General features: G+C 41.3%; 1 long non-coding RNA gene across 3 annotated transcripts in view; it reads left to right on the forward strand.

Moving 5' to 3' along the window:
- Positions 1 to 25,390, forward strand: part of LOC114016803 (uncharacterized) — a 239,291-nt gene that overhangs the window by 139,987 nt on the left and 73,914 nt on the right. For 2 of the 3 annotated variants that reach the window (XR_008734319.1, XR_003561477.2), the window contains exons 2-3: positions 9,937 to 10,031; positions 12,528 to 12,612. This is a non-coding gene — a long non-coding RNA (uncharacterized LOC114016803). The remainder of the gene's footprint in view (positions 1 to 9,936; positions 10,032 to 12,527; positions 12,613 to 25,390) is intronic. The other variant, XR_003561485.2, reaches the window with a different exon arrangement.

Raw genomic sequence — 25,390 nt, forward strand, 5'->3', positions numbered from 1 at the left:
CATCCAGTGCTTCAGCAGCTCATGCCAGTTAAAATGAACCTGAAATGGAAAACATGATTGTAAATAAAAATACAAGTGGCCAGGACCCACTTTCATTAGCTAAGATGTGCCAGTGGCACTGTGAACACTTGAAGGGAGCCTTGTGGAGCTGGGATCAGCAAGGGTTACCAGTCCATCTGGTGACATTACCTGGATGCCATGACAGCTCAGACCTTATGGACAGGTGGTGTGTGTTAGTGTGTGACTTTTCAGCTCTTGCATTGGTTCTGTGGTTAAAGGAGGAAGAAAAAAAGGTTCCTGGAATAGCTTTCCTGAACACATGGCCAGTCACAGCCAGGCCCTCTGTCACTGACGTGATGTAAAAGATTGCTGAAGAGACTAACTGATGTTTGTCACACTGAAGAGACCCGCTTCCTACTTCTCCTTGAAATAGTCCCCTGAAGCATTGTTCTGTGTGAAGGCTCATGAGGACAGGTTCCAGGCTCATGCATCTCCTGTTAAAGACACCGCATTGTCCACCCAGGAAAAGAAAGCAAGAACAACTGGTCATTCTGAATTACCATGTAAGATTTATAAGAAGAGATGATATCTCTTAAGTAACTGAGTCCCAGGCCATTTAGGGCACTACAGACTTCAATCAGGACCTTGAAATGTATTTATAAGCAAATAGAGCTAGGAGTGTTTTGGGCTATTAGGCCAGTTCTGCAAATCACTTAAGCATTACTTAACACATGTTAAGTCCACTGCACCCAAGGCAAACTCTGGATATGATAAACGCTTTGTCCATAAAATGTCCCGCTCTGGATAATGTAGCACCACTTTATTGCTAAGGGTGATTTTGCATCTGTCTGTCTTAACAAGAAAAAGCCTGGTAGTGGAACTGTTGTGCTGTACCTGTATTGTTTGTGTGATTGGTTTGCTAAGTGTATAAATCTTAAGTGATAGAATTTTGTAATATACAGTATAACAATTGGCAAGTGTTGTACATTTATTTTCACAACTGAAGGAGTGACCCATAACTCACATCCATCACAGTGTATGAAAGCACAGCTCACTGTAGTATAGCAAGCAAAGGAATCATTCATATGCAGGATGTTATTCACTTCAGCCTTTCCCCTTTCCTGAACACAGTCAGGATCTATATGTCTATTGCTGCATGCTCTGTGTGCTGGCATAGATGTACGATGGCATCGCAAAAACTGGAAAGGGAAGAAATGAGATAGGAACAGAAAGGGGTGTGGGTAAACATTGCCTGAGCTGATAGAAATTTAAGTGGTCAGGCTTGTCAAGGAGAAGGAAAACTGCAGGGCTAGAGGGTGACTGAGATTAGAACCGACTTTTGGAGAAATGGGAGCTGAGATAATACCTTTCAGTTCAAAAAGCATGGGTGATAGCACAGGGTGAGCATGGGAGAACTGGAAATTAAAACAGTAAATAAAATGGAGATGTGTTTGATGTAGGGAGCAACAAAGTATATTTAATCCTTTTAATTCTGCTCTGGTTCCTCTGTCATTATTCCCAAATTTAATGCTGTACTTTTCAACAGGACCTCCATCCTGTAGCAATTTCTGTCAAAAATCTTCTTCACAAAATGGCCAGAGCAGCTGAGGAGAAACATTAGTTTGAGAACTTCGTTGGTGCTTGGTACATATCTGCTTTCACTAGACTTGCAGACCCCCTGTGTAACTCTGCAGAAAGTCTCTTATCTTTTCCTCTGTACCATGTGAATAGTAAAATTAGCTTTAATTAGATGTATGCTGAACCTCCGAGCTATCTAGAGATTGTGACCGGGCACTTGTTTGCTAGAAACTGCATACAGCAAGATGAACCCTGTCCCAAATTTCTGAACAAGCAGGAGAGGCAAAAGGAGGATATGTGGTTATTTCCCCTGTGGAATGATTTCACAGCTTTGCCAAGGGACATACAGGAATCGTGTTAGAAGGAAGAAATGAGTCTGGATCTCCCCAAACTCAATTTAGCAGCATAACTTTAAGATACACTTCCTTCGTACTTGCATCCAATCGTAGCAGGCTTGCCACTCCGTGGTTTATACTTGGATAGGTGGTTTGGGAGATCCTCTGGGAGATAGGGGAGGAAGCCACAAGGATTGGCAGCTCCAACTGGAAAGGAGAAAGTTTCTGGATAGAGAAGTTGAGAGCTGCTGGCTTGCTTTTAAGAGCATAATCAGTTTGCAGCTTCTGACAGGGTTCAGTAGTAGGTTTTACTCTCCGCTCAGGTCCTAGCCTGTGGCACACGTTACAGGTAATAACCCAGCACAGCTCAGACACAAGGCTTCTCATGTGCCACATGGCAGGAGGAGGTAGCACCCAGGCATTTCTGACCTTGATGCTGAGGCAATCTCTTTTCCTCAGGACTGGCTTCCTTTGCAGTGAGCATAACCCTTTTGTCATCTGCACCGTGCTCCCCTTTGTCATTGCACTGCTGGACTCACATCCTTGAACTTAGAGCACAAAAAAAACCCCTCTGTTTTTTTAACTGATGGTTTGTTTGTTTTTCCTCTTTGGTCGATGCTGGGATCAGTGATGTCAACTTGTTCTATTTGCTTTGACAGGAAAATGTTTTCAGAGTTCATTAGGATAGCATCAATTCTAACATTTGGCACACAAACATTTGATGACCTTCATGTGTGGGAAGAAATATGTAGGCAAAACTTCCATTAGTTTGAAAAAACACTTCCACTCAGCACCGTTCCAATTCCTGAACCACAGCTTCAACCAGAAGTTTTGAACAGTCCCTGTTTGTGATCCGTCAGCGGGCTCCAGACATGGAGCTGCATCCAAAATCGTTGGGGACAGCTGTGTACTAAGGCTGGACTAAGGTTACAGCTGGGTCCAGCTCTCCACTCACCCGTACGGAAGGTGCTGCCGGCAGCCAGGCTCCTTTTGAACACTGGCAGCACAGGTCCCTGGTCCTGGTCAGCTGCGCTGGCAGAGTCAGTCCGCTGTAAGTGCAGCGGTAACTGCATCCTGCGCCTCCCAGGGCAGAATATTCCGAACACTTTCCTGGTAGTTCTCTTCAAGCGAGATGACTTCATTTGGCAACGGTGGGCTCATTTTCATCAGTTACAGGGCTCCTTAAAAGAGCTGGACTGACTGGCATTCTAGCAGCTGAACCTCTGGGCTTATCCACAGAAAAGGAATAGCAAGCATTGGCTTTTCCCTCTTTAGGGCATCTGCCCTACGATAACAGAGTCACTGTTTCTCAGAATGGGAGGGAAGGTGAATGTTCATGGCTTCCCATGGCCTCTAACAGAGGCCAAGTATTAGCAGGAACTTTTGCAGTGAAGAAACCTCTTCAATAGTAGCTGGACTTGAGCCTACCAGATTACTTTCACACTGACTGCCACATGAGTTACTGACAGCCTCTGGTTACTGCAAGCCCCCAGGATTAGCAAGGACAAGGTGAAAATGAGAGGCCAGCTATTTGCCACCATTTGTCCTTTGAGCCTTCCTGCTCCCTTTGCCTTAGAGCTGTGCAAGTACTGCCAAACTGGTCTGTTTTTCATAGTGCCTGTCTCCAGCCCTTTCCTCTGACCTGTCTTAGCTCTTATTTACTTTTTTTCAGGATTCACCGTGTTTGTGTGTTTTTCTCTCGTATCCTGTAATCAAGTGAAAGGTGTCTCTGTGGATAGAGGGGATTTGTACTCAGCCTTTGTTTGATATTTGCTCTTTCCTAATGGTGCTGCCTGCTGTAAGAAAAGCCAAATGCTGCCCATATGTTGCCATGCTCCCTTAAATTATTGAGGATGAATGTTTATGGCTGTTCTTGCTATTGCTTTCTCCATACTCTCCTAAATGATATGTTTTCACAAGCAATTACTGAGATAGGTCATCAGGACTGGTTTTTGAGGTGTGCCACTTAGTGGCTGGCCTACACGTAAAAATGGGAGGTAGGAGAAGGCGGATGGCAGAGGCTTAATACCATGCCTTGCTTAAGAAAATGTCCTTCAAGTGCACAGAATTCTGCACCTTGTGAAAGTATGACTTTAATTTTGCCTTTCAAATATGAACTAAGCAGGGCTGTCAACACATACTGTGTTCTTCCTTGTCAAACCATTTCACTTAGTCTGTCAGCTGTAAACAGCTTAAGAGGCATGTCGTTCCGGCATTATTATAGCACTTTTAGATTTGTTTTTAGATTGGCTCTGTATCTGTTCCTGCAAAAGGTGTAGATACAGAGATGACATGGGTTATTTATTGTGTTACTGCAAAATGCTACTTGTGTTTTGTGGTAAGCACAGAGTAACTCCATTTCAAATAATGGACACTGCAGAGTAATAATCCTGTAGTACCGTGGTAATACCATTGCCATACTTTGTCAAATCAGTTGTGTCGGTAGAGCAGTATACTTACTTCACTGTGGGTGTATATGGCCTCGCACTTCATGTGAAGTTTTCTTTGCTAGGAGATCAGGGAAATAGAATTAAGACATCTGAGAAAGAACTCCAGATCAACAGACTCTGTACTTCCATTTTTTCAAAAAGTTGCTTTACATATTCAAATAAACAGTGTTTAAACTGTCGATGACAGCTTAACTACTTCATCCCAGAACGTTTTGACAAGTTATTTTCAACGTTTTGGTTTCCTAGGATTTTGACAAGCCCCCAAAAACATGAACTGATTTTATATGTCACATGTTTAATTTATTTGAGATGCATGTATTATATTGCAAAAAGTAATAAGGAGGGAGTTAAAGGACAGGGTGATGCACTCCATATTTATGATCATCAGCTTCTTCACTGTGTCATTACAAGAGAAAAAATGTTCGGCGATACGGAGTATGCAAAGCAGTCAAACTTTTGTTGCCAACCCGTCTGGATTGTGATTTATACAAATTGTTGGTGCAGTTTCTCTATGGCTGTACTGAAATCCACAGAACTGAACCCATTCTCACTGCAGGGAGCCTTAGCTGCCTCCCTTGTACTTGGCTTCTGCCATGTGTGTGTTGTCCCCACATTGCTGGCTGGGTGGCACAAAGGGAGGGTTTAATGTCGCCTGGTTCTGAGCGACGGTGAAGGAGAAAGGTAGATGTTTTCTCACTGGAAATGTGTGAATTTCTGTCTGTATATATTCCATAGAATTTTCATCAGAAATAGCACAAATATGTAAACTGATATTCACTTTAATCATAAACTGAAACGGAGCCTGAACATTTTAAATAAAATTTGTTTTAGCTCTGTTTTGGGGCTTTTCTTTGGTGTTCTCAAATTTTAAATGGTTTCTTTTTCTCTGCCTGCATTAAAGTAGAAAAAAGTTGGGATGTATCCTGTATGTTCCTGGTCCCTTGAGCAAGAAGTGTAGGAAAATACAGGGAGATAATTGCTTTTGTAAGCTCCTGGGCTACATTAGAAATGTGAATAATTTCACTCTAAAAAAAATGATGTAATATTTCAACATCATACCTTGAAACCTTTTGGATATTACCCAGTGTCTGTTGGTACTTCTGTCATGAGTGCTTCATATGCTGGTCTATTAGAATATTGAAAAATCCTTGTTTATCCTATTCAAAACTCAGGGTATTGCTATCCTTTTTCTACATCATAATTCCACTTACTTTACTGTGTAACAGAGTTAATTCCATCAGTACTAAGCAGCACAGGCCTTTAAATTTTTTTAAAGTAGGAGGAGCTATCATATTTTAATTACTGACATCAAGTTAAAATATGTCAGTATAAATGATTATTTTCTAATAATGCTGTATATGCGCAAAGGAAACCCCATGCATTCTAAATAAAATTTGGAAGTTAACTTTCCTGAAGCTGATTTTTTTCCCCTCTAAACAAGCAGTATTTGGAGGTTGGCGGTGGGGGAGAGGATTCATCAAAAAATCTCATACAGTTTTTCTCTAGCTGTGATTTTGTGCTTTTTAAGTAACAGAATTTCCCATACATTGAAAAATCTAATTTCAGTGAAGCACAGTGCTGATGATGGAGATCATAGGTTGCTTTTCAGACATCCTAGGGCCAAGGTACTGAGGCTGTTCAAGACAGACGTCCAGATGTTTAAAGATAAAGCTCAGATAATTAACCTTCCTCAGAGATCCTAGGGGCGATTTGGTACTCTAGGGTTAGTTGCTGCAACTTTCTTCTGATACCTGATAAGTAGTATCTTTTTAATAATTTGGGAATTTTAGCAAATACTTAGTATCTGACTAAATTGACTCTGCATTAATTGCCTTGGCAGGCTACAGTATTATCTGCAGCTTGCTACTTTCTGAGGTGGAAGAAGTGTGGATTTAGGAGAGGAGGCATTGCAGCAGTTTCAGGGATACCAAGGCCTGATGGAGAGGACAAAGGGTGAAGGAATCAGCCAGTGATTTCTTCATTCATTCTTTAACAAGTGATCTTTTCTGTCGGCTATCAGCAATGGATATTTTCATTAACAGGGAGCAGCCAGGGAGTTGTTGAGGAGCACAATTAAGCTCCATGCATACCATAGCACGCTGGTTGGGTAAGAGGCTGTCGTGGTGCCTGTTCGTGTGCATATTGCCAACGCCTTAATCATAGTGTGGGACTGTCTGCGTAAGCACTCCTGTGAGCCCCCAACACTGAAGTGTAGCACTACCAGTGGACAAGTCAGCCCTGTTATGCCTGCCGGGAATACGGGTGTCCGTGGTAGTTCGCTGGCAAGCCAAGAGCAGGCACGTTTTGTTTCGTTTTCCCCTAATGGAGAGGGGAAAAGGGGAGGAGACATGACAGCTCTTGACAGTGATGGGGGAGACAGAGTTGCCCATGTCAGGAAAAAAATAGCCACTTTTGCAAGAATGAGTGGTTAGGAAAACAAAAACCTAAGCATTTTCAATATATTACAAACAAAATTATCTGCCAAAAGGGCAAGACAATTATCTTAATGTGATTTTTGACCAAGATAAATTTATCTTATTTTATAAACTGGGTAAGAATTTGAATCTTATGCAAAGCCTAGAAATAAATCTAAAAAATATGATAATGTAATAAAATCGAAATTATTAGCAGCCCAAGTGCCGTACTTGAGGCAGTAAAACCTTTTAAGTTCCGATGGAAAATAGGCTAGTAAAACTGGAGTAAGTTACTCTACTTTAATCACTTGATAAATAGCTACAATGTTTGGAAGAATTGATAGTGTCATTATAGCAACATCCCTTTTTATAAACAGCCTGGTGCTGATTTGATTCTAATTGCTGCCAGAGGAACAGTATCAAAGTAGTGTTGCTTCGGCAGTGTAACCTGCGGGGTGAGCGGGAGGGGGATTAGCTGCCTGAAATGAAGAAAGCACAGGTTTTTCAAAGGCATGGATTCTAATTCCAGGAGTGATGAAGGAGGCTGAGTAAATTCAGTGGTGGGAGAAACTACAGGGAAAATGTTTAAGGAAGAGAAGGCATGAAGCAGACAAAACAGGGTCCTGTGAGCATACAAATTAGTGGAAAAACAGTGAGAGAAGTCAAGAGGTTTGGGCATGAATGTCCATTTGCTTTCTCACCAGAAAGAATTCTCCTGCTGGGCTGGTGTGGCCCTGTCACCTCCACGCTCTCAGCTTTGCTTTACCATGGATGTGATGGCCTCATTGGCAGCCCACTTTTCATAACGGGCTTTCCAATGTGGATTTCTTAATTTTTTTGCAATTCCGGTGTCAGACAGCAACGGCCTAACTTTTAAGACATTCTTAATTATTAAGTACAGCTTCTTCCTATACTAGTGGGCACTGTGTCCACCTTTTGGTGCCCATGAATGCACCTAAACGATGAAGACTGTTTTTACAAATTTGATCCATAGCAATGCTGTGTTTTAGTTCTTACTCTGCAAATCCTGGCTTTGAACCTTTTTTGGGCTGCAAGAGCTATTGAGGAGGTATCAGCGTTATACTGATGAATGCTACAACATTTGAGGGCAACAAATTTACATTTATGTGGAAAAAAAATCTCTAGAACACATGCTTCTAGGCTGGATCATCTTCTAAAAGCTACCGGGAAGTTGTCTTATTTTGTGAATGGTAGCAAGAAAAGCCGGGTTCCTAGAGGAGAGGTGGAACATGTTTAGTAGTTCTGTCATGTTAGCAACAAACCCAAGAATAAACAGAAATGCAAAGGGGAGAGGTACTTATCTTTTTACAAGAATCATGTGATAAGCTTCTCCAATATAGATTGTGGCCAAAGTGAAATATGTAAAATAGCTTGTTGAAGAAAAAATTGGTTCAAGTGGGACTAAATGGCTCAAGAGATTAGTGATGGGATAATAGCTTTTCTCCATTTAAATGGTAGACCAGTTCAAATCAATTCTAGGTCTCTAGAGACTGAAAGGTGTAGTAGCTATTGAAATGATTTTTTGGTCTCAATCCCATCCTTAGTTGCCAGAAAATTATCCCCAACCCAATCAACACTGAATTACTTCGAAGTAACTGTTGTCTCCTCCCCCTAAAGATGCTCAGCCTTCAAGACTGTGTGTATGAATGGCAGATGTTTTATTTAGTACTATATTGCTGGTCAGAAATATTTTGTTTTCCCTGGAATGGTCAGATTGCACCAAAGAAGAGGCATCCTGGAATATGATGCAATGTAAAATTGTTCTTTAAGAAAATGTGTTGATTTGTTCTTTTAATGCAAATTTCTTGGGAGAGTAGGGCTACTTTTGGACACATTCAGCTACCCTGCACTTGCACCCTGAGCTGCACCTCTTCCACAGTGTATGAGCATGCCTGCCTGCCTGCAGGCTGTCAGGGCTTTCCTCTACATAAATGCAAATTATGAGGCAGGACCACAACTTAGGAAACAGCTACTGGTCATAAGTAACAACTGGAAAATTCAAACTGGTGGCTTGCCTTTCCAGGTTTGTTTTGAAGCATCTATTTAATGTGTGAAACTGGACCAGTGAAGTGATGCCAACTTACAGCAGCTCAGAATCTTGCCTATCAATTTTATTCTGAAAGATTATAGCAAGTAAAATAGCAGACATTGATTATTCTGCCAAACGTAAAGATTAAGCAAACAGTAAGAAGCAACGCTTACCAAGCTGAGAAGGATTTGGATCTTTTAGTGGCTATAACAGTAAGTCTAGAGCTAGTGAACCACAGCAGAGTTCATATTATTCAGTGTACCAAAGAAAAAAAGAGACCTGGGGTTATTAGAGAAAAATCCCAGCAGTTCTGTGTGTGTGACTGCTTGGAAAAAAAACAAATGGGATATTATGACAACGTAAAGGTGTTGGAGAACTGAAATCACATGGCTACAGTCACATTTTCTATAGACCTGATGCAATACAGATTTGGCTGCAGTTGCCTTGCAGGAGAAATTTTATTTTTGCCTTAGCCCAGAGAGCTCCAGGTTTAAGAATGCTCACTGGGCGGGAAGGCTAAAGGGGTTAAGGAAATAAAGCACAACAGAGGTGACCTATAGGAACTTTCATTGTTATATAGAGCCTTGATGAGTGAAATGAGAGGAATTGCTCTCCATCATGAAAGGCTGAAATGCCGAGGGAGCAATTGCAAATTAATCTATTAAGAATAAGCAGGAGGTTGAACAGTGTGATTCAGAAGGATGGAAATATACGGAATAAACTGCAATGTAAAGTCACAATGATTTCTAAACACAACCTTAAAGGCATCAACCTATGATTTTTAAAATGAAATGGATTTTTATATAACTGTATATATATGTGAGACAAAGTTTAAGCAAACAAAATGGGCCTGTCTCTATGCAGCTACTCCCAACATTTCTGATGACTGGACCTGAATGGTAAGTTCTGTTCTGATCTGTGTGCCTTTAACAAGAACCATGTGCCAGGAATTTTTCTTTTTTAAAAGATACGCCAATAAAAAGCCTCACAGGCAGTTTTCTCTGTGGTGATTTTCCTGTTTTACTGTGACATTTTTAACTTGAATTTAGTGTTTGTAAAAGGTGCTATTTGACAGCATTGTGTAACTGAAAGCCTCTTCTTATTGACAGATCATGCACACTCAAGGCTGGGGACGTTTCTCTATGTCAGCCTGGTGAGGCACACCCCTGCAGCCTGAAGGAACCAACTTCCAGGAGGAAAAATGGTAAGTCCACGTCAGTCAATCCAGTCTTAACATTAAATGTCACTGTGTGATTATTTTTAAAGAGCTCGCATCCAAAGGATTAGGAGAGAGGCATGAAAAGTTACTCAAGTGACCGGACTGCATGGGTTATTTTTTCTGTTCCCGAGCAGTGGCTGCAGCTTTCTGGAGTGTTCATGTTTTGTCCACTAGTGGCTGGAGTAAGACTTGACACAGGTTACTGAGTACATATTGGTGCAGCTGATCATGTAGGATGTAGCTGCCTCTCACTGTGGTACTTGGGAAGTGAGGGTCTGTTGTTTGCTCAGTGCCCAACCCTGACACCAGTCTTTAGGCCTGAATGTTAATCATTTCATGAAGCTTACATAGTTTCAGACTTTTACCTTTGCCAGCTTATTATAGTCAAGGAAGATGAGATGTGACTATGCTGAGATACAACCCCCAGTGATGGCACTTTATAATACTGTATAACTGGAGGATTGCTATTGTAGGCAGAGAAAAAGGCAATAAAGCAGCATTGATATCCTGCCTGCCCTCTTATAGGAGTTATTGAATCAAACCTACCAGAACTGCCAGACAAACAATTTGCAGCTGCAGTCTGAAGCCTGACAATGACACAGAATCAAAAAGAAATAGTTGGAGTGCATGGGCTTGTGAACTCCTCTGCGACCCACCACAGCAGGCTCCGTAGGATTGTTCTGCTCTTTCTGGTCCTCTCCCTGTACAAATCCTTCTCTTTACCTCCCTTTTCCTCTCTCTTCCATTTTCTCTCCTATGTCTTGCCATTTTCAGTTTCTCACACCTCCCCCCCAGCTTTTCTTTCTCTCTCTCATTGCCTCACTCTTTCCTTCTGTTGCCTCCAATATACCTCTTGCCTCTTGTGTGCCCCCCTCTGTTTCTCGTTGTTTACGTTTCCCTAAATGTTTTCCTTATTTTTGATTAATTTAATTTCCCCCCACTGTTTCCCATACTGTCTCCTATTCTCCCTTCCCTGCTGTACCTTTTTACAATTTAATTTCCCCCTCCATATTATTGCTTGTTGTTTCTCCTTTTCCTGCCAATTCTTCTACCTTCATTTTTCTTGAGCACTTTTAGCCAGTAGCTGAGCTCTGTGTTGCTTTTACTCCTCAGATGTGAGGATTTAAACCTTTCCTGTCCACCAGGATTTCCAAAGTGCCAATCCAGCGCAACTAAGGGGAACTGATGGGGTTTGGCTCTAACGTCTATGAAGAGAGAGACTGCAAAAGCCAGCGTAACAGTAGCACTCGCAAATGCTCTGTGGCTTGTGAGCCAGGCCTACACTCATAGTTGGATTCAAAACTTATCAAATTAATGGGATCTGGATCAGACCTGCAAGTAACCGTCTCCTTATCAGACTTCTGTCCTTTATTTTAATAGCAAACTCAATGCTGTTTCTTACAGTATACAGTTTCGCTTTGGCTCAGGGCATTCTATTGTTTTTAATAATTATTATTCTAAAGCACATACAATGTATGTAGGGTTCAATGGAAAGGGGTCATATTATGAAATACATTCAAGCTCATATATAGAAAAAACCCACTTCCTAGGTTTTGCATGCTCATAACAGTTTTCTGCTATTTTGGGGAAGATTTTTCCATTCCTTTTCTTCTTTTATAAAGCACGGGCTAACCATTACCCTTCTAAGCTTTAGAAGCACAGTATTCTAAATGACTGGCAGGAAGATAGATAGTACACAAATTGTTTTGGTTTGGTTTGTTGTTGGGTTTTTTGGGGGGTTTTTTTTGCACCACTCATAACTGGCAGGGTCAGGTTTTCTTCAAGGATTTTTTTTTTTCAGTTTCTTTGGGTTTTTTACGTTCTTTGGTTTACTTATTTTCTTTGTTCCCTTTCCCCACCCACTTCCACTTAAGAACATTTGTTGTTCTTCGTGACAGTATTTGTGCACTTTCTATTAAAAAGTGGTTGCTGTTAATTGGCAGTTATATATTCTGTGAGAGCCCCACCACAAAGTGACCTCTCGTGAGGAGCCTACTACCAAGGCCAACTCCCATTGCTCTTCTCTAGGCACAGCAGGGCAGTCCCATCCTTGGAGGGCTCTGGGGCTGTAGAACTGTCAGAGAAAGGGAACAGATTGCTCACCATCCCATAGCTGACCACTAGCAGTCCCAGGAATCAAGTCAAGCCCAGATCTTGTTGACAGGATGCCGCCTCTCCTTGTCTAAAATTATGCATAATATAAGCATGAAAGAAACTCTTCCTTCCTCTTCTATTTACCTGCTTCCTTCTGTCTCTCCAGCTACTGCTCCTGTGGAGTTCGGTGCTGGTGAAAATGGAAAAAAATCAGTGCCTGTGTAAGCTAACCCTTTCTGCTCTGATCGGATTTTTCTCCTTTTGTCCGCTTCTTTGTTTGATTTAAAACCTTAAACCCCTTGAAGGTTTTCCAGTAAGATTTTGAGCACAGTTTGGAATGGGGGGAGCAGTCAGAGCATTACCTAAAAGGTCCTTATTTATTTTTAGCTAATGGCAGAGGAGGGCTGATTGGATTAGTCCAGCAATGTGAGTACCTGATGCAGCCTGCTATCAACATGTCAACAGAGGAAGGGTTAAGTACAGTTTTTTTCACTTTCTCTCACCTCTTTTACCTCTCCTGCTTTGCCTTTCTTCACCTAGTAACTGACACTTGCAACAGCAGTGAAAATTCCTGGGCATGTTCTGGTGCTGGTCAATACAGGAGTAAATCTCACAGTCCCTCCCACTGTTTCACATTTGCCACCTAACAGCAGTGGATGCTCAGGAAGACCAAGGGGTGACGTTTTAAAGCTTTAGACCGGGCTTTAGCCATGTGACATCTATTAAAGCAATTGGGAGCCAGGTGGCTAAAACCCAGTGCAATTCATTGTAATGGTACCCCTGAGAGTGCCCATCTCCTTTTAGCACTACTATTGATTAGGCAATTCTTGACTTTGAGGAACAAAATTGGTGTGTGCATCAAGGTTCTTTTCCTCAATTTGGCCTGGTTTGAAATTAATCGTTCACCTTGAGCATTTTTGTAAGCAGCTTTAAGCTTCAATAAATTTCAGTGTGATTTGATTTTTCTATCACCTTTCTCTGTGGAGGGCTGTTGTTTACTAGACTTCTCTAGGACATCTCCAGAGCTGTTTGGTCTTTATCCTCATCTCCCGCATTGATCTTGGTATGTTGTCCAGTGTGATTGTCCAAGCTTGGTAAAATGCTGGGGGGTTTATTTAATGGCTGCACACAGTGTACGGTCGGCAGCACTGAGGCCAACGGGTACTTGGTTTTCAGTAGGAGCGATGCGTTTGATGAGGTAGACCTTGTTACGTTTTAGAATATTGTCCAGACCCTGCCTCTGTCTTGACTGAAATGATGTGGTATTCTTAGAGGGAGCACGTAAACCATGAGAGCGTTCCTCCTAATTTCAGAAACTCTTCATGAGTATTTGATATTTACTAGGGAGTGAAATGCCACACAAAGGTACGTGTATGTATACTTACGTATGTCAGAAGGTGAAAATATGTAAAAATAAGGAAGACAGTTCCCCAGCCCTCCTACATTTCACACTTCCCTTCCAAAATATTCCCTGTTCCTCTTTATTTCTCTAGAGTGCAGGAGGATTCTTCAGCATGTTGTGTCATCATTTGCGGAGAGACAGGGCAGGCTGTGAGGATGTGCCCTTTGCTTTGGGAGTCTGGTGCATTACAGTTATTTATACGGATTTTTCCATGTGTTTCTTTTGGGTGTCCTAGAGTACTCCTGTTAAAATTAGGTAATGCTAAGTACTGGCAACCACAAGTGACTAGCATTGAATAGCTTTTTCCTGCAATAAAACCCAAAGTGAAAGCTGGGCTGGTCCTACATAGAAAAAGTCATCAAGCCAGTCCGGTACTTCAGCAGCTAGGTGAATCTGTGTGGAGACTCTGTAGAGTGTGCTGCTGCAACACTTCTCTCAGTGCTGTTCCTCACCTCCTTGTAGCCCTCTTGCTCTTATGAGTACCCAGGCTGGAGAAGGTGGTATTTAACATTTCTGTGTTGCTGGAAGACCTTTGTTGGGATGTTTGTGATGTGGAATGAGATGCAAACAGTATTAGAGATAGAAAGGAGGTTCAGAAACATTGGCTTCAGAAAGAGGAGTGTTTCTTATTCTTGTTTCTGTTCAAAATGGAATAAAGCAGCTCCTGAGGTGTCACAGGCAACCTAGGAAGTCCATCACCTCCTTGCCAAAGAATGTAGGTTTAGGAGCCCCACAAGTGTTTTTATAAGACATGCCTGTCTGTGTTGAGCTGGGAGGTTGTCAAAGCCTAAAACATTCTGTTTGAACAAGCTGGTGTACTGCAATGAGAAGTTGTTTCATCTGAAAATTCAATCAGTTCTACTGAAAATTCAGCTCATCATGATCTGAGTGTGAAATGTGATGCCAGTATTACAGGGACAGCATAACTGTAGGACTTTGATGGAGCTCTGAGAACAAGAAAACTATGCATCAACTCTCTCACTCCAGGCAAGTTAAATGGAAGGTTTTCTGGAAGGATTTTTAGAAATCTCAGCAGAATGGCAAATTCCAATCTCAGTTAATTTTTTTTATTTATTTTTTTTTTTTTTGTGAAACAACACAGAACACAAGTAGTGCCGAAACATGAATACTGAAAAAATCTGAGCTTGATTGCCCAACCCTATGTAAAAATACATGTAACTTTAGTATTGAAGGCCTTGCCAAACTAATTAATGAAACAATTAATTTTCTACATTCTACCTTTTAAACATCCTGTGTATGTCATTAGATTCTCAGAAATCAGTATGGCGGATCTCCCAGGAAAAGGTATTTGATCTCTAAATTACTGTTGTTGTAAAAAAATGCATCTATAGGCTCTTTTACATTCAAAGTTCATGTTATTTCACAAGGTCTGAGATGTGTAAAGAACTTTGTATTAAAACCTTTCCTATTTTAATTGAGGTTCATCAGTCATGCATCTGAAACTGGTGTTTTTCCACAAATATTTTAAGCAAAAATAGCTTCTGTGCATAGAAATAAAACAGATGTTCCCCATGTAGGTAGCACTTGCCATATAGGAGGTACTGCAGACTTAAAAATGCTGAAGGCCAGAAGGGGTGCTCCTTCTTCCAGAGTTCGCTGAGTGGGCTCATGATCTGAGGGTCTCACTCTGTCCTGCAAGATTGTTTCCATTTTACAGACTGAAACAGGGGGCCAAAGAGGTTGGGAGAGCAGAGTCGCACTTTGGTGGTGAGAGAGGAGAATGTGCGTGTAGCTCTCTTCAGCTGGCTTTTGCTTATTTGGCATTGTGCTCTTTTGAGCTGAATTGCTAGCTCATTTTCCAGACTCGGGGGGAACAGCAGAGATCAACAGTGATAGGAGGAATTAATACCAAATTTGGTTCTACATGTGGCGCGATCCTGTTTACTTGCGAAGAACGTACAATGTCCCATTGCTTTTCCTGAGTGCAGAAAAGATTCTACAGTGGGTAATGTATTTGCTATCAGGTCTAAAACATCCCTGAACCAACACTTATCTACTCCTGTCATTTTTGGGTTTGTATTTTCCCCCCAGCTCATGCTTAGGTGTGTCTGAAATCTTTGACCTGCCTGTTTCACCATTGCAATAGCAATTTTGAAGGTAACCATTTAACTAATCTGCTGCTTAAAATGCCTTGTGATCTCTCCGTTTTGGATAATGGCTCCTGTTGCTTCATGTAGCTGATTTCATAAAGGACCTTATTTTTTCCTGTGTCCTAAATAAAGGGCTGTAAATGTGTCCACAGATCTAAGCAAGGCTTCATTAACTTCTTCACAGGAAAATGTTTAAGCATGTTGAAGTGTTCATTATAATATAAAAGTGAGAAACGGTTGTGTCCGGGTATTCTTAGCCAAGATAAAACATTCCTGCTTCCCCTGGCCTCAATGGAGCAGCACTGTATTATGTCAACAGAAGCTGTTGTCTATTAGTAGTTTCACTCCAGTCAGCAATGTCAACTCTTGATCATTGTTTTTCTTCCCCTTGTTCTCTGTCGAGGCAGTTTTTGTCCACACATTCAAATGCAGGCTCAGGAGGATTTTTCTTAATTCTCCATATAAAAAATTGAGCAAGCGGGCATCATCTACTTAGAGAACTGATGTCAATTCCTGTGACCAAAGGACTGCTCTCCTCAGTGCTACAGTTATTCTCCATAAACACTGAAGTTCATTGGTGACCTCTTCAGTATGGTACATTTCATAGTATCAAAGAAACAAGTGAGTCGCAACTGCTCTACTAAAATTTGTTTCCTGTCCTCTAATCTGGGATGCATCTCTCAGTAAAACAGGCAGGGGAGGTTTCTTGATAGTTCTGTCAACAGTTCCCCGCAGAAACTGCAAAAGATAGATCCCATGTCAGTCCATAAAACTGAAGAGTTTTCCCAGAAGTGCTGGAGGCAGATGCCTGCGTCTTCTCTTCTACTTTTACCGTGGAGATAAGCGGCAAACGTACCAAGCTGCATTAAACACTTATGGCTTGGTTTTGCCAGGAGATAGTACAGGTGGTTTTGTGCCTTCCAGTGTATTGGTGTCCCAAATCCTAGGAAGAGGAGTGACAAAGCAAGGTGACAAGGCTGTTACACCAGACTAGTCCTGAGGCATCCAGCTAAAACAATGTTTAGCAGTGCCCAAGGAAGGAATGTATTTAAGAGAACTGTAACGTCTCAGTTTTTGCACCGTGCTGCCTGTGCCTTTCCCCTTGGGGGGGCCAGGATCTTCAGCTTAGTCTAGCAGGGTGCTCTGGGAGGCATCCTTGAACACGGCATCCCTGAGGAAGAGTGCATTACTGAGGAATGTGTTTAGATGACACATTGCAGTTCTCAGTGGGGAAGTTTTAGTCTGATTTTCTGTGGAATAGAATACCCAAGAACAGAATAAAATCAGCATTTGGAAAACATTCTGTCCCTCTCTACACTGATTTTCCAAAGCTGCTTTTCACTGCATGCCTAGAAGGTCCCATTCAATTAGGAAATGTAGAAGTGCGTGTACATGGTTTAAAGCAGTGCATGGGAGGCTGTTCTATTTTCCAGGATTTTAAAGAATGTGACCACAGAGGATATCAATACAGATTTGTGGGATCATCTTAGAAAAGGTTGAATATAAAGTTTTGTTTGCAAATACATATGCCATCAAAACTTGATTTACCAATGCTGTTTACCATTTGATCAGATAAAAGGATATTAGCTCTTAAAAATGAGACACAAACTGAATTCCCTTTTCAGTGCAGTATGTAATAATACTGTATTTCTCTGGGCTTGTATGGCTCCTTTTGTCATCTGAACAGACACATGCAGAAGTAGCCTTTGAGCCCCTTCCTGCTGTTTCAACATGACAGTTGCTTAAAACAGCAGAGGGCCAGGTGTAAAGGGTGTTACAAAGCTTTGAGATGTCCTCTGGCAGTATTTGTTTCTGTGGTTTAAATGCTCCTGCCTGCAGCTATTCCCCTGCTCCACTGCTGGAATTAACTACCAGTGGGCAGAGAGCAACCCATGCAATGCTCCCCCAGCACCTCTGACGCTGTGCCCTGATGTGGGGATGCAGAGGCAGGTCTTGCTCTGCCTGGGCTGGTAGTGAGTGGCTGGGACAGCAGTGCCTGGGACCACCACAGCAGCATTCCCAGGAGGCTGTCATCGTTAGGATCATGGCTCCATTTTTATATGGAGGCTTGGTCCAAATCAGAATAACACACACACACACAGAGTTCTTATTGTGTATTACAAAGCAATAACATCGAGCCTAATCCAAAGTTTACTCCACTGGTGGTTTTTTTTAGCTGCACTGAGCTCTGAAAGAAACCCAATAAATAACCTATGAGCAAAATTGTATAGAACGATCAACATGCAACTGTCATGCTGTGTTTGCCTCATGTCATTAGTCATGATGAAAACCTGCATAATTCTGGAGCAGAACAACAATTTCCACACAGCAAATTGCAGATTGTGTTTGCCAACCCACAAAACATCACAATATTTATTTTGAAACTTTATAATGCTATCAAGGGCAAATTCACTTTACCCGTACAATAGCTCTGTTGAGACAACTTAGATTATGCATGCGAGAAGAAGGCAGAACTTGGCTCTGGGCACAAGAAAAGCAAAGCTGGTTTCCTCCTGTGGTAGAAATAGGGAATGTATAAGCACAGAACTGGGGAGATACGTTACTAGCAAGCATACCACCAGGGACCTGGGGAGAAACATCAGGATACAATTAAGATAATGATACTCTGGCTCCCCAAATTCGTACCTTGTTCACCTTCCTACCTTGGTCATTTGGAAAGACTGCCTTTCTGCTGGTTTCACGCAAAGCACAGCATTCCCCAGTGCACCTCTGTACTTCTGCAGATCAAATTTATCCATGGTATGAATGAGCTTACCATTGTCAGAAAGAGCAGCGCCATTTCTTGGAGTTAGAGCCACTGAAAAACTAGTTTGTATGTCAGATTTTTGAATTTGGGTTATTGAAGGATTTTTTAAAGTTAATTTTATTATTTCACACTGCAGACATCACTGGGTTTAGGTTCAGTTTTAGGTGGAAAGGTGTTTTGGATTTTTTTAACATTCCATCACCTATCTTGACAGATTCTGTGTGCCAGAGGCAGTCATCTTAACCCTGGATCAAAACCTAATCTCTCCTACTTTCGTAAAACCTTTTCCTCTAATTCTCTCTCTAGTAAATTATATTCTGTTCTTTGCCCTTGAATAATTTAAAAACGTATAGAATAAAGTCTGCAGGGTGGGGGGTGGGGTGGGGGTGTCTTTTCCATTGAGCCATACCTGGTAATCAAAATACTGCATTCATATCTTGCTGCAGTGATCTCATTTCTATTGGGACAGCACTCCTGTGAGCACAGGCCCGTGTTGTGTTCATCCTGTTACAACCAGATAAACTCATAATGTAGACAGATAAGAGCTATGCTCATTAATCTATTAATTGCCTATTGTCAGTTGTCAATATGTTTCGCTTGATGGGAAGCCGGAAGATTAGTTTGTATTGTGAAGATGTAGATTTTTGTTCTGTATTACTATTATTTTATTTTGATGTGTGGAATACTATGAAATGACATTCAAGCTGGTAGTGTCTCACCCGAACAGAGTAGAGCTGGCTGCTTTTTAAGTTTCGGAAACCAGAAAAATGCTATGCCCCAAATGGCTGTAAAATAAAAAGCATATTTTTCAATCAGAGGACCCTGCAAGAGCTGTGACTGTGTTGAGTAACACATTTTTTATGATGGGCATTCAGGACATCCTTAAAATCAACACAGCCTGAGATACCCTGATTTCCCGGGGAAGCTGAAACTCTGTGGGGACTTCATTGTTCGCTGGAAATTTGAGACTGATTTTGTCGGTGACTGGAGCTGCTGGAGCAAGTTTTTATTATAATTGTGTGACCTTTAATACACCATGAAGAGATTTCAAGTTCTCTATTTTTCTAGCCTATAACAAATCAAATGTTTAACTATAATGTACAGTCACCAAGTTTACACCTTAAGAAGGGTGATTTTCAAGGGCTTATCTCTACAAAGAACAGTGGAGCAGAGACAGTTTCAAAAAAAGGAAAAAAAAAGGAAGGGAGAGGAACATCATAGAACCACTTTACAGACCTATTTGAATCACAGCTTTAAGTCATTTATATCATGGCCAAAAAGCCCATCCATGTGTGCATTTAATAATGACGGCCAATTCTGAACAGAGACTGGAATTTTTTCTCTCCATGGCAGGAAGCAAAAAAACCCCTCACTGTTTCTGCGTTGGTAACTTGACCTGTTTGAATTACTTTATTACTTGTGAGACTATCAGCCAGGTGGCCAGCATTTAAACTCTGAGGACAGATCTGGGAATTGATTTCTGTGGAACTACCATAGTTAAGAGCAGCTGATGATTAGGCAGGTCAGGTGTTTTCTAGGCACACTCAGGCAGCTCTGTCTGTCAAATAGCAGCTCATCAGTGGGGCAGTGATCTTCATGCTATCTCTGCACAGGTTTGAAGGGTACAGGCAGCTCTTCCATACTGTCCAGGACACGTAACGGTGCTACATGCCTGGGCATAAGAACCTGCCATCCTTATTTTCTGCTGTGACATGAGGAAAGCGGTTTATTACCTCAAGGTAGACAAGGTGTGTTCCTGTCTGGCTGCAGTCATCCCAGTGATGGGTGTGGGAGTCAGTCCACAAGATCTAGGAGACTCTGTTGTTATTATCAAGGATGGTCACATAGAAGAGCATTTAATTGGATGCATTTTCTCATGATGCATGGTGGGAGACATGGGGGTTTAGTTCAAATTTTCAAGGAAAAAAAAAGTTACTGTAATGTGTGTGGGTCTTTTAATATCCAGGAAAAATCTATTTTCTCTCATTGTTTTACTCTTCTGGGCTTCTTTCATTCTGCAAAAAAAGTTAAGGAGGGAAATGCATTTAAATTAAATGAAATTACATGAAAGAAGAAAGGATAAAAAAAAATCTCCCTTTCCGCTGAAAACAGGTCAAACCCCCTTAAAGTAAGGAAATTACTTTTCTCAAATATCATTGATGTTTTAGCTTATATTTCCCCTCATTTTGGAAAGTCGATATGATTTCACTCTTTTCATCTCCTCTAACTTCTCCAGAAGAGAATGGGTTTTGGAATGCGACACAAGAGCAAAAGGTAAAATAGGAAACACAGAAAAATCTCTGGGTATCGTTCAGGTATCTGTATTCACTGGACACCAGCTGGATATTTGTATTCAGTGCTTCAAAGGTAGAAAATGATAGAAAGGTGTGATTGGAAGTTTAATGCTTTGAAAACTTACTTAAGAATAAATGTGATCCATTTAAATGCCTGCAAAATAGAAAAATTCAAAATTAGGAATTTCTCACATCTGCCTGTTTCAACAAACTTTTTTGCTTTTACATAAGTGAAGTATGGCTGGGCTCAGAGGACCCCGCACACAAAGTACATGTCATATCTTCTCCCTGAGTATTTATTCACTGATGAAGACTGAATTGCAGAGGGATTAAAGGCCTCGCTTCTGGTCCCGCAGGAAATACATGGCAGAGTCTTGGAATGGAACCAGCTCTCCCAAGTCCCAGATGAATGCCTTAACCAAAATCTCACCCTTCATTATCATACTTTGTTTTTCTTTCTTTCCTATGTCTTCTCTAAAAATGTCTTTTGTTTGGTTCGTTGAGGTCAGCGGTCTCAGCTTGTTGCAAGTACCACAGATTTTCACCCTTTACGTTTTTTTCTTTTTCTCTTTGTACATTACGTATATATTGAGTTGCTAGCTCTGCATTTCTTCTTGCTCCCAGATGTCCCCCTACTGTGCAGAAGGTGACAGCTTCAGGAGCACAATGTTTTGTCATTTTTGACCTGTGGGATAGTGCACACCCCTTTTTAGCCCATGTCCCATTGTAAGTCAACCCCTTTTGATCCAGTCTCCATCCCCTTTAATTGACCAGCTCCCCTATTTCCACTAAATGTTTCAACCCTGCTGCCTGCGCCCTTTGTGCTTTCTTTAATTCTCAATATTTCTGCAGCAGGACTGAGTCTGCCATCAGTTTGTTTAGTAGAGCAGAAGACAAAGCCAGGCTGGTGCTGCTGCTGTTGAATAGGTCATCGGTGACAACAACCGGTGCTGCAGAAGTTAGCTCCCACTGACATTGTTTTCAGTCCACTTGAATGGAAGCTCCTGGGAGTCTTTCTTTAAAGAGCCCAGGGGTGAGGAAGGCAGGAAAATAGAAAAGGAAGATAATAATTATAGCAATAACACTCCAACTTTCTCAGCTGTGCGTGGACTTGGCTAATCGAAATGAGAAGTACCTTGGGTGCCTGTAGATGGGGTAGGTTAAGAGGTTGTTCTTTTGTCCCGCCATGGCCTCTGCAGTGCGGGGCAGTGACTACCTGTATCTCTAGATTTTTCTCTCCGTTGTTAGGTTAGGTGCTGTCATCTTCAGAAGCAAGATCTTTTTCATAAGCACTTGACCTTATTGAATGAGGTATAGCCCTGACCAGGAAGGGAAGTGAACCTTGTTGGGACCATCAAAGGAAGATCGCACCCAGTACTGCATCTCTGACTTCTCCCGACTGAGCTAAAGCTGTACCTCTGTGCTGGCTGACTGCAGAGCCATGCCTACCAGGAAAAGAGGGGAAAAAAAAATATATATTCTAGAATACATATCCCTCATCTTGAGAAAATTTCTAATTAAACAAATAGATTTTTAATTATACTGCAAGAGAACAATATATTCTATGTTTTGATCTAAATTAAGTCCACTTTATTTAGACACAATAGGAAATAGCAGCTGTCTGTCTTAGGGGCTGCTGAGGCTAAAACTGCGTTAGTCTCATAGGGCAAAACCATCTGAATTGTAGATATAGGAAATGATATGCATAAGTAAAGACAACATTGGTTGTAATGGACAAGACTAGTGAAACAGCTCTTTGTTAATCAGAAAGCCAGTTTCTTAAAAGGTAGTAGGCAAGTAGTTTTCATGGTTCACAACAGATATTCAGCCAGAAATTATAATGGAAATGTGAAAGAAGAGGTAGATGCTGAAAAATTTCACATCAATTTTTTAATGTACTTTGGGCCATGTAATGGATTTTCTTAAAGAACTCCAGATAATTAAGTCTTCATTCACAGATTTTGTAACTTAAGTTCTTGGGGGACATGGACTTTCTCTATCAAATACAAAATGCATTTTATGAGAAAAACTGGATGTAATTTTAATATAGAAGAAAAGGGGAAGAAGAGGGAGAGAAATACCAGTGTAGGAGTTCATGGACCAGTATAAATTTCTTTCTGTATTACAGTAAAGAACATGCAACTATAACTGGTCTTAAATGGTAGAAAATACCACTGAATATTTTTTTTTTCTTTCCTGAATATTTCCCGTTGAGGGTAAAAAGAAAACCTAATTACACAGTATGTACAAGTGCATATGCACATTTATTGTACACAATGCTTCAAGTTTTACACAGGCTGTTTACCTAAAGGAGTTGATTCTCATATAACTTTTTTTTTTTGGTTCTGCAAAAACTTTGAGATCTTGTAATAAATTTAATATAGCTGACCTGTATGGCAAAAGGCTCATTACGTAGTCTTACAGTTTGTATTTATGCAGAATACCGTCTGTTTTATTCAGTTGAACGCTGATTCTGTTAGCAAATCACTTAAGGATTGTGATGATGGGGATACTGATAATCGGAAAAGGGAAAGCACTAAGAGTTGGAATATAGTATAGCTTCCAAATCCTGTACTTTTTAGAAATTGTTACTGTTTTGATGCTACGTCTTAACTGCAGAGTTTAAACATATTCATCACCAGGATGGATTGATTTTTCTTTAGAGGAAGATAAAGTTGCATCATATTGCCTTGGTTCTCTTTGTAGTTATTACCTGACTGTCTAGCAGCTGATTGTGGTGGTGGCTTTCTCACTTCCCTAAATGGATTTGCACAGTGTTCTTGTATAACTGGAGAATTACTGAAAACAGATATTTACTTCTTGGTACTTTTTCACTAGTTTAGGGAGTTGCCAGTGGTAAAAAGCACCTGGAGTATCTATCTGTTGCCCAGCACTGGTGTGGCAGGCCTTGGGGGTCTCAGAGAGGCAGGTTCAAGGGCACTTTCTCAGCAGCCTGCTGTACGTTTGTGGAGCTCCAGCTCTCCCAGGCCCCTGCAGATACCCTTCCTGTGGGAGTGCTGGAGAGAGCGTAGTGCTGCGTGGAGCCCTCTGATGCATGGGCACTTCCCAGCCAGCTTCTCAGGACTTTTCATGCCAGTAGTCAGGGGCTGTGGTTGTAGCTCCATGGTACAGCTTTGCTGGGACAAACACACAAGAGAGGGCAGAGAGTTCCCAGTTCCCTGGTGGAGATGCACGGGGAAGGGCCAAGCTAGCACAGCCAGAGCTAGAGAACAGCTGGCAAAAGCAAGAGTGCACAAAGCTGGAAGTCTGTGTGCCATTTAACAAAGCAGCATGGGTGGCAGGCTGGCTTAACATGTGGCCTTGGCGTTTTTTCCCATAGGTCATCAAATGGATAGAGTCATAGCATCATTTAGGTTGGAAAAGACCCTTGAGATCAAGTCCAACCATTAACCTAACACTGCCAAGTCCACCACTAAACCATGTCCCCAAGCACCACAGCTACATGTTTTTTAAATACCTCCAGGAATGGTGACTCAACTGCTTCCTGGGCAGCCTGTGCCAGTGCTTGAAAACCCTTTCAGTGAAAAAATGTTTCCTAATATCCAACCTAAATCTCTCCTGGTGCAACCTGAGGCTATTTCCTCTTGTCCTATCACTTGTTACTTGGGAAAGAGAGACAAACACCCACCTCACTACAGCCTCCTTCTAGGTAGTTACAGATCTCCCTTCAGCCTCCTTTTCTCTAGGCTAAACAACCCCAGTTCCTCAGCTGCCCCTCATAAGATTTGTCTCTAGACCCTTCGCCAGCTTTGTTGCTCTTCTTTGGACATACTTCAGCACCTCAATGTCCTGTAGCGAGGGGCCCAAAACAGAACACATGGATGTTTATTTCCAAATTGCTTTGTGGAATCTAACCTGGGTCTTAATTGCCCTTCATGATCTCTTGTTGTTATAACTGACCTGGCACACTTCCCCAGCTCTTGTGGTTTGTCCAAGCTGGTTTTGGGTGGTTTTTTTTTTTGGGGGGGGGGCAGCGGAATAATTTTTGACAAATGGTTTCAGGCTCTTGAAAATGTCAGGCATGTGTTTTCATATTTTAGCACAAAGTCTTCTGATCTTAGGTTCAGAACCAAATTAGAAAGCATTTAAAATTAAGTGGTCAAGTGGAAGTGAAACATCCCTAGGTTGCCAAACAATGTATTTGATCAAATGATCAAACCAAGTGGTCTTCTGATTTCGAGTTATGAACACTTTCAAGATTTTGGAAGTGCTTTTTATCCAAATATGAGGCTTGAAAACTACAGAACCTCAAAAAACCTCTGAAGGAGAGAAAAACTGTTTCTGTTTGAGTTCTCATTATTTATACCACTACAAAGTGCTTATAAAATATTACCATTCTAATTTTTAGCATTTTACACCTACTTTGCATAGCAATAAGGCAAAACCAGCCTTATACAGATAAGGATGTGGAACCTGTTTTGTTGCATTGGGACCCAAATGATTTCAGAGGAAATAAGGAAGGAAAAAAAGAAAACTAATGCTCTTATGTATTTTTCAATATTTGATAGTTTTCTGTTTATATCGGACTAAGTAGGAGTCATGTGATCATCTAGTTTCACATGTCTGAATCCTTAACCATCTTATTTAAAAATAAGGAGTAATTCTGGACTGGCAACTAACCAGAATTTTCCTGACAAATCAAAATTAGCACTATT

Source organism: Falco cherrug, chromosome 10 (assembly GCF_023634085.1).
Source record: "Falco cherrug isolate bFalChe1 chromosome 10, bFalChe1.pri, whole genome shotgun sequence".
In the NCBI taxonomy this organism is placed as follows: domain Eukaryota; kingdom Metazoa; phylum Chordata; class Aves; order Falconiformes; family Falconidae; genus Falco; species Falco cherrug.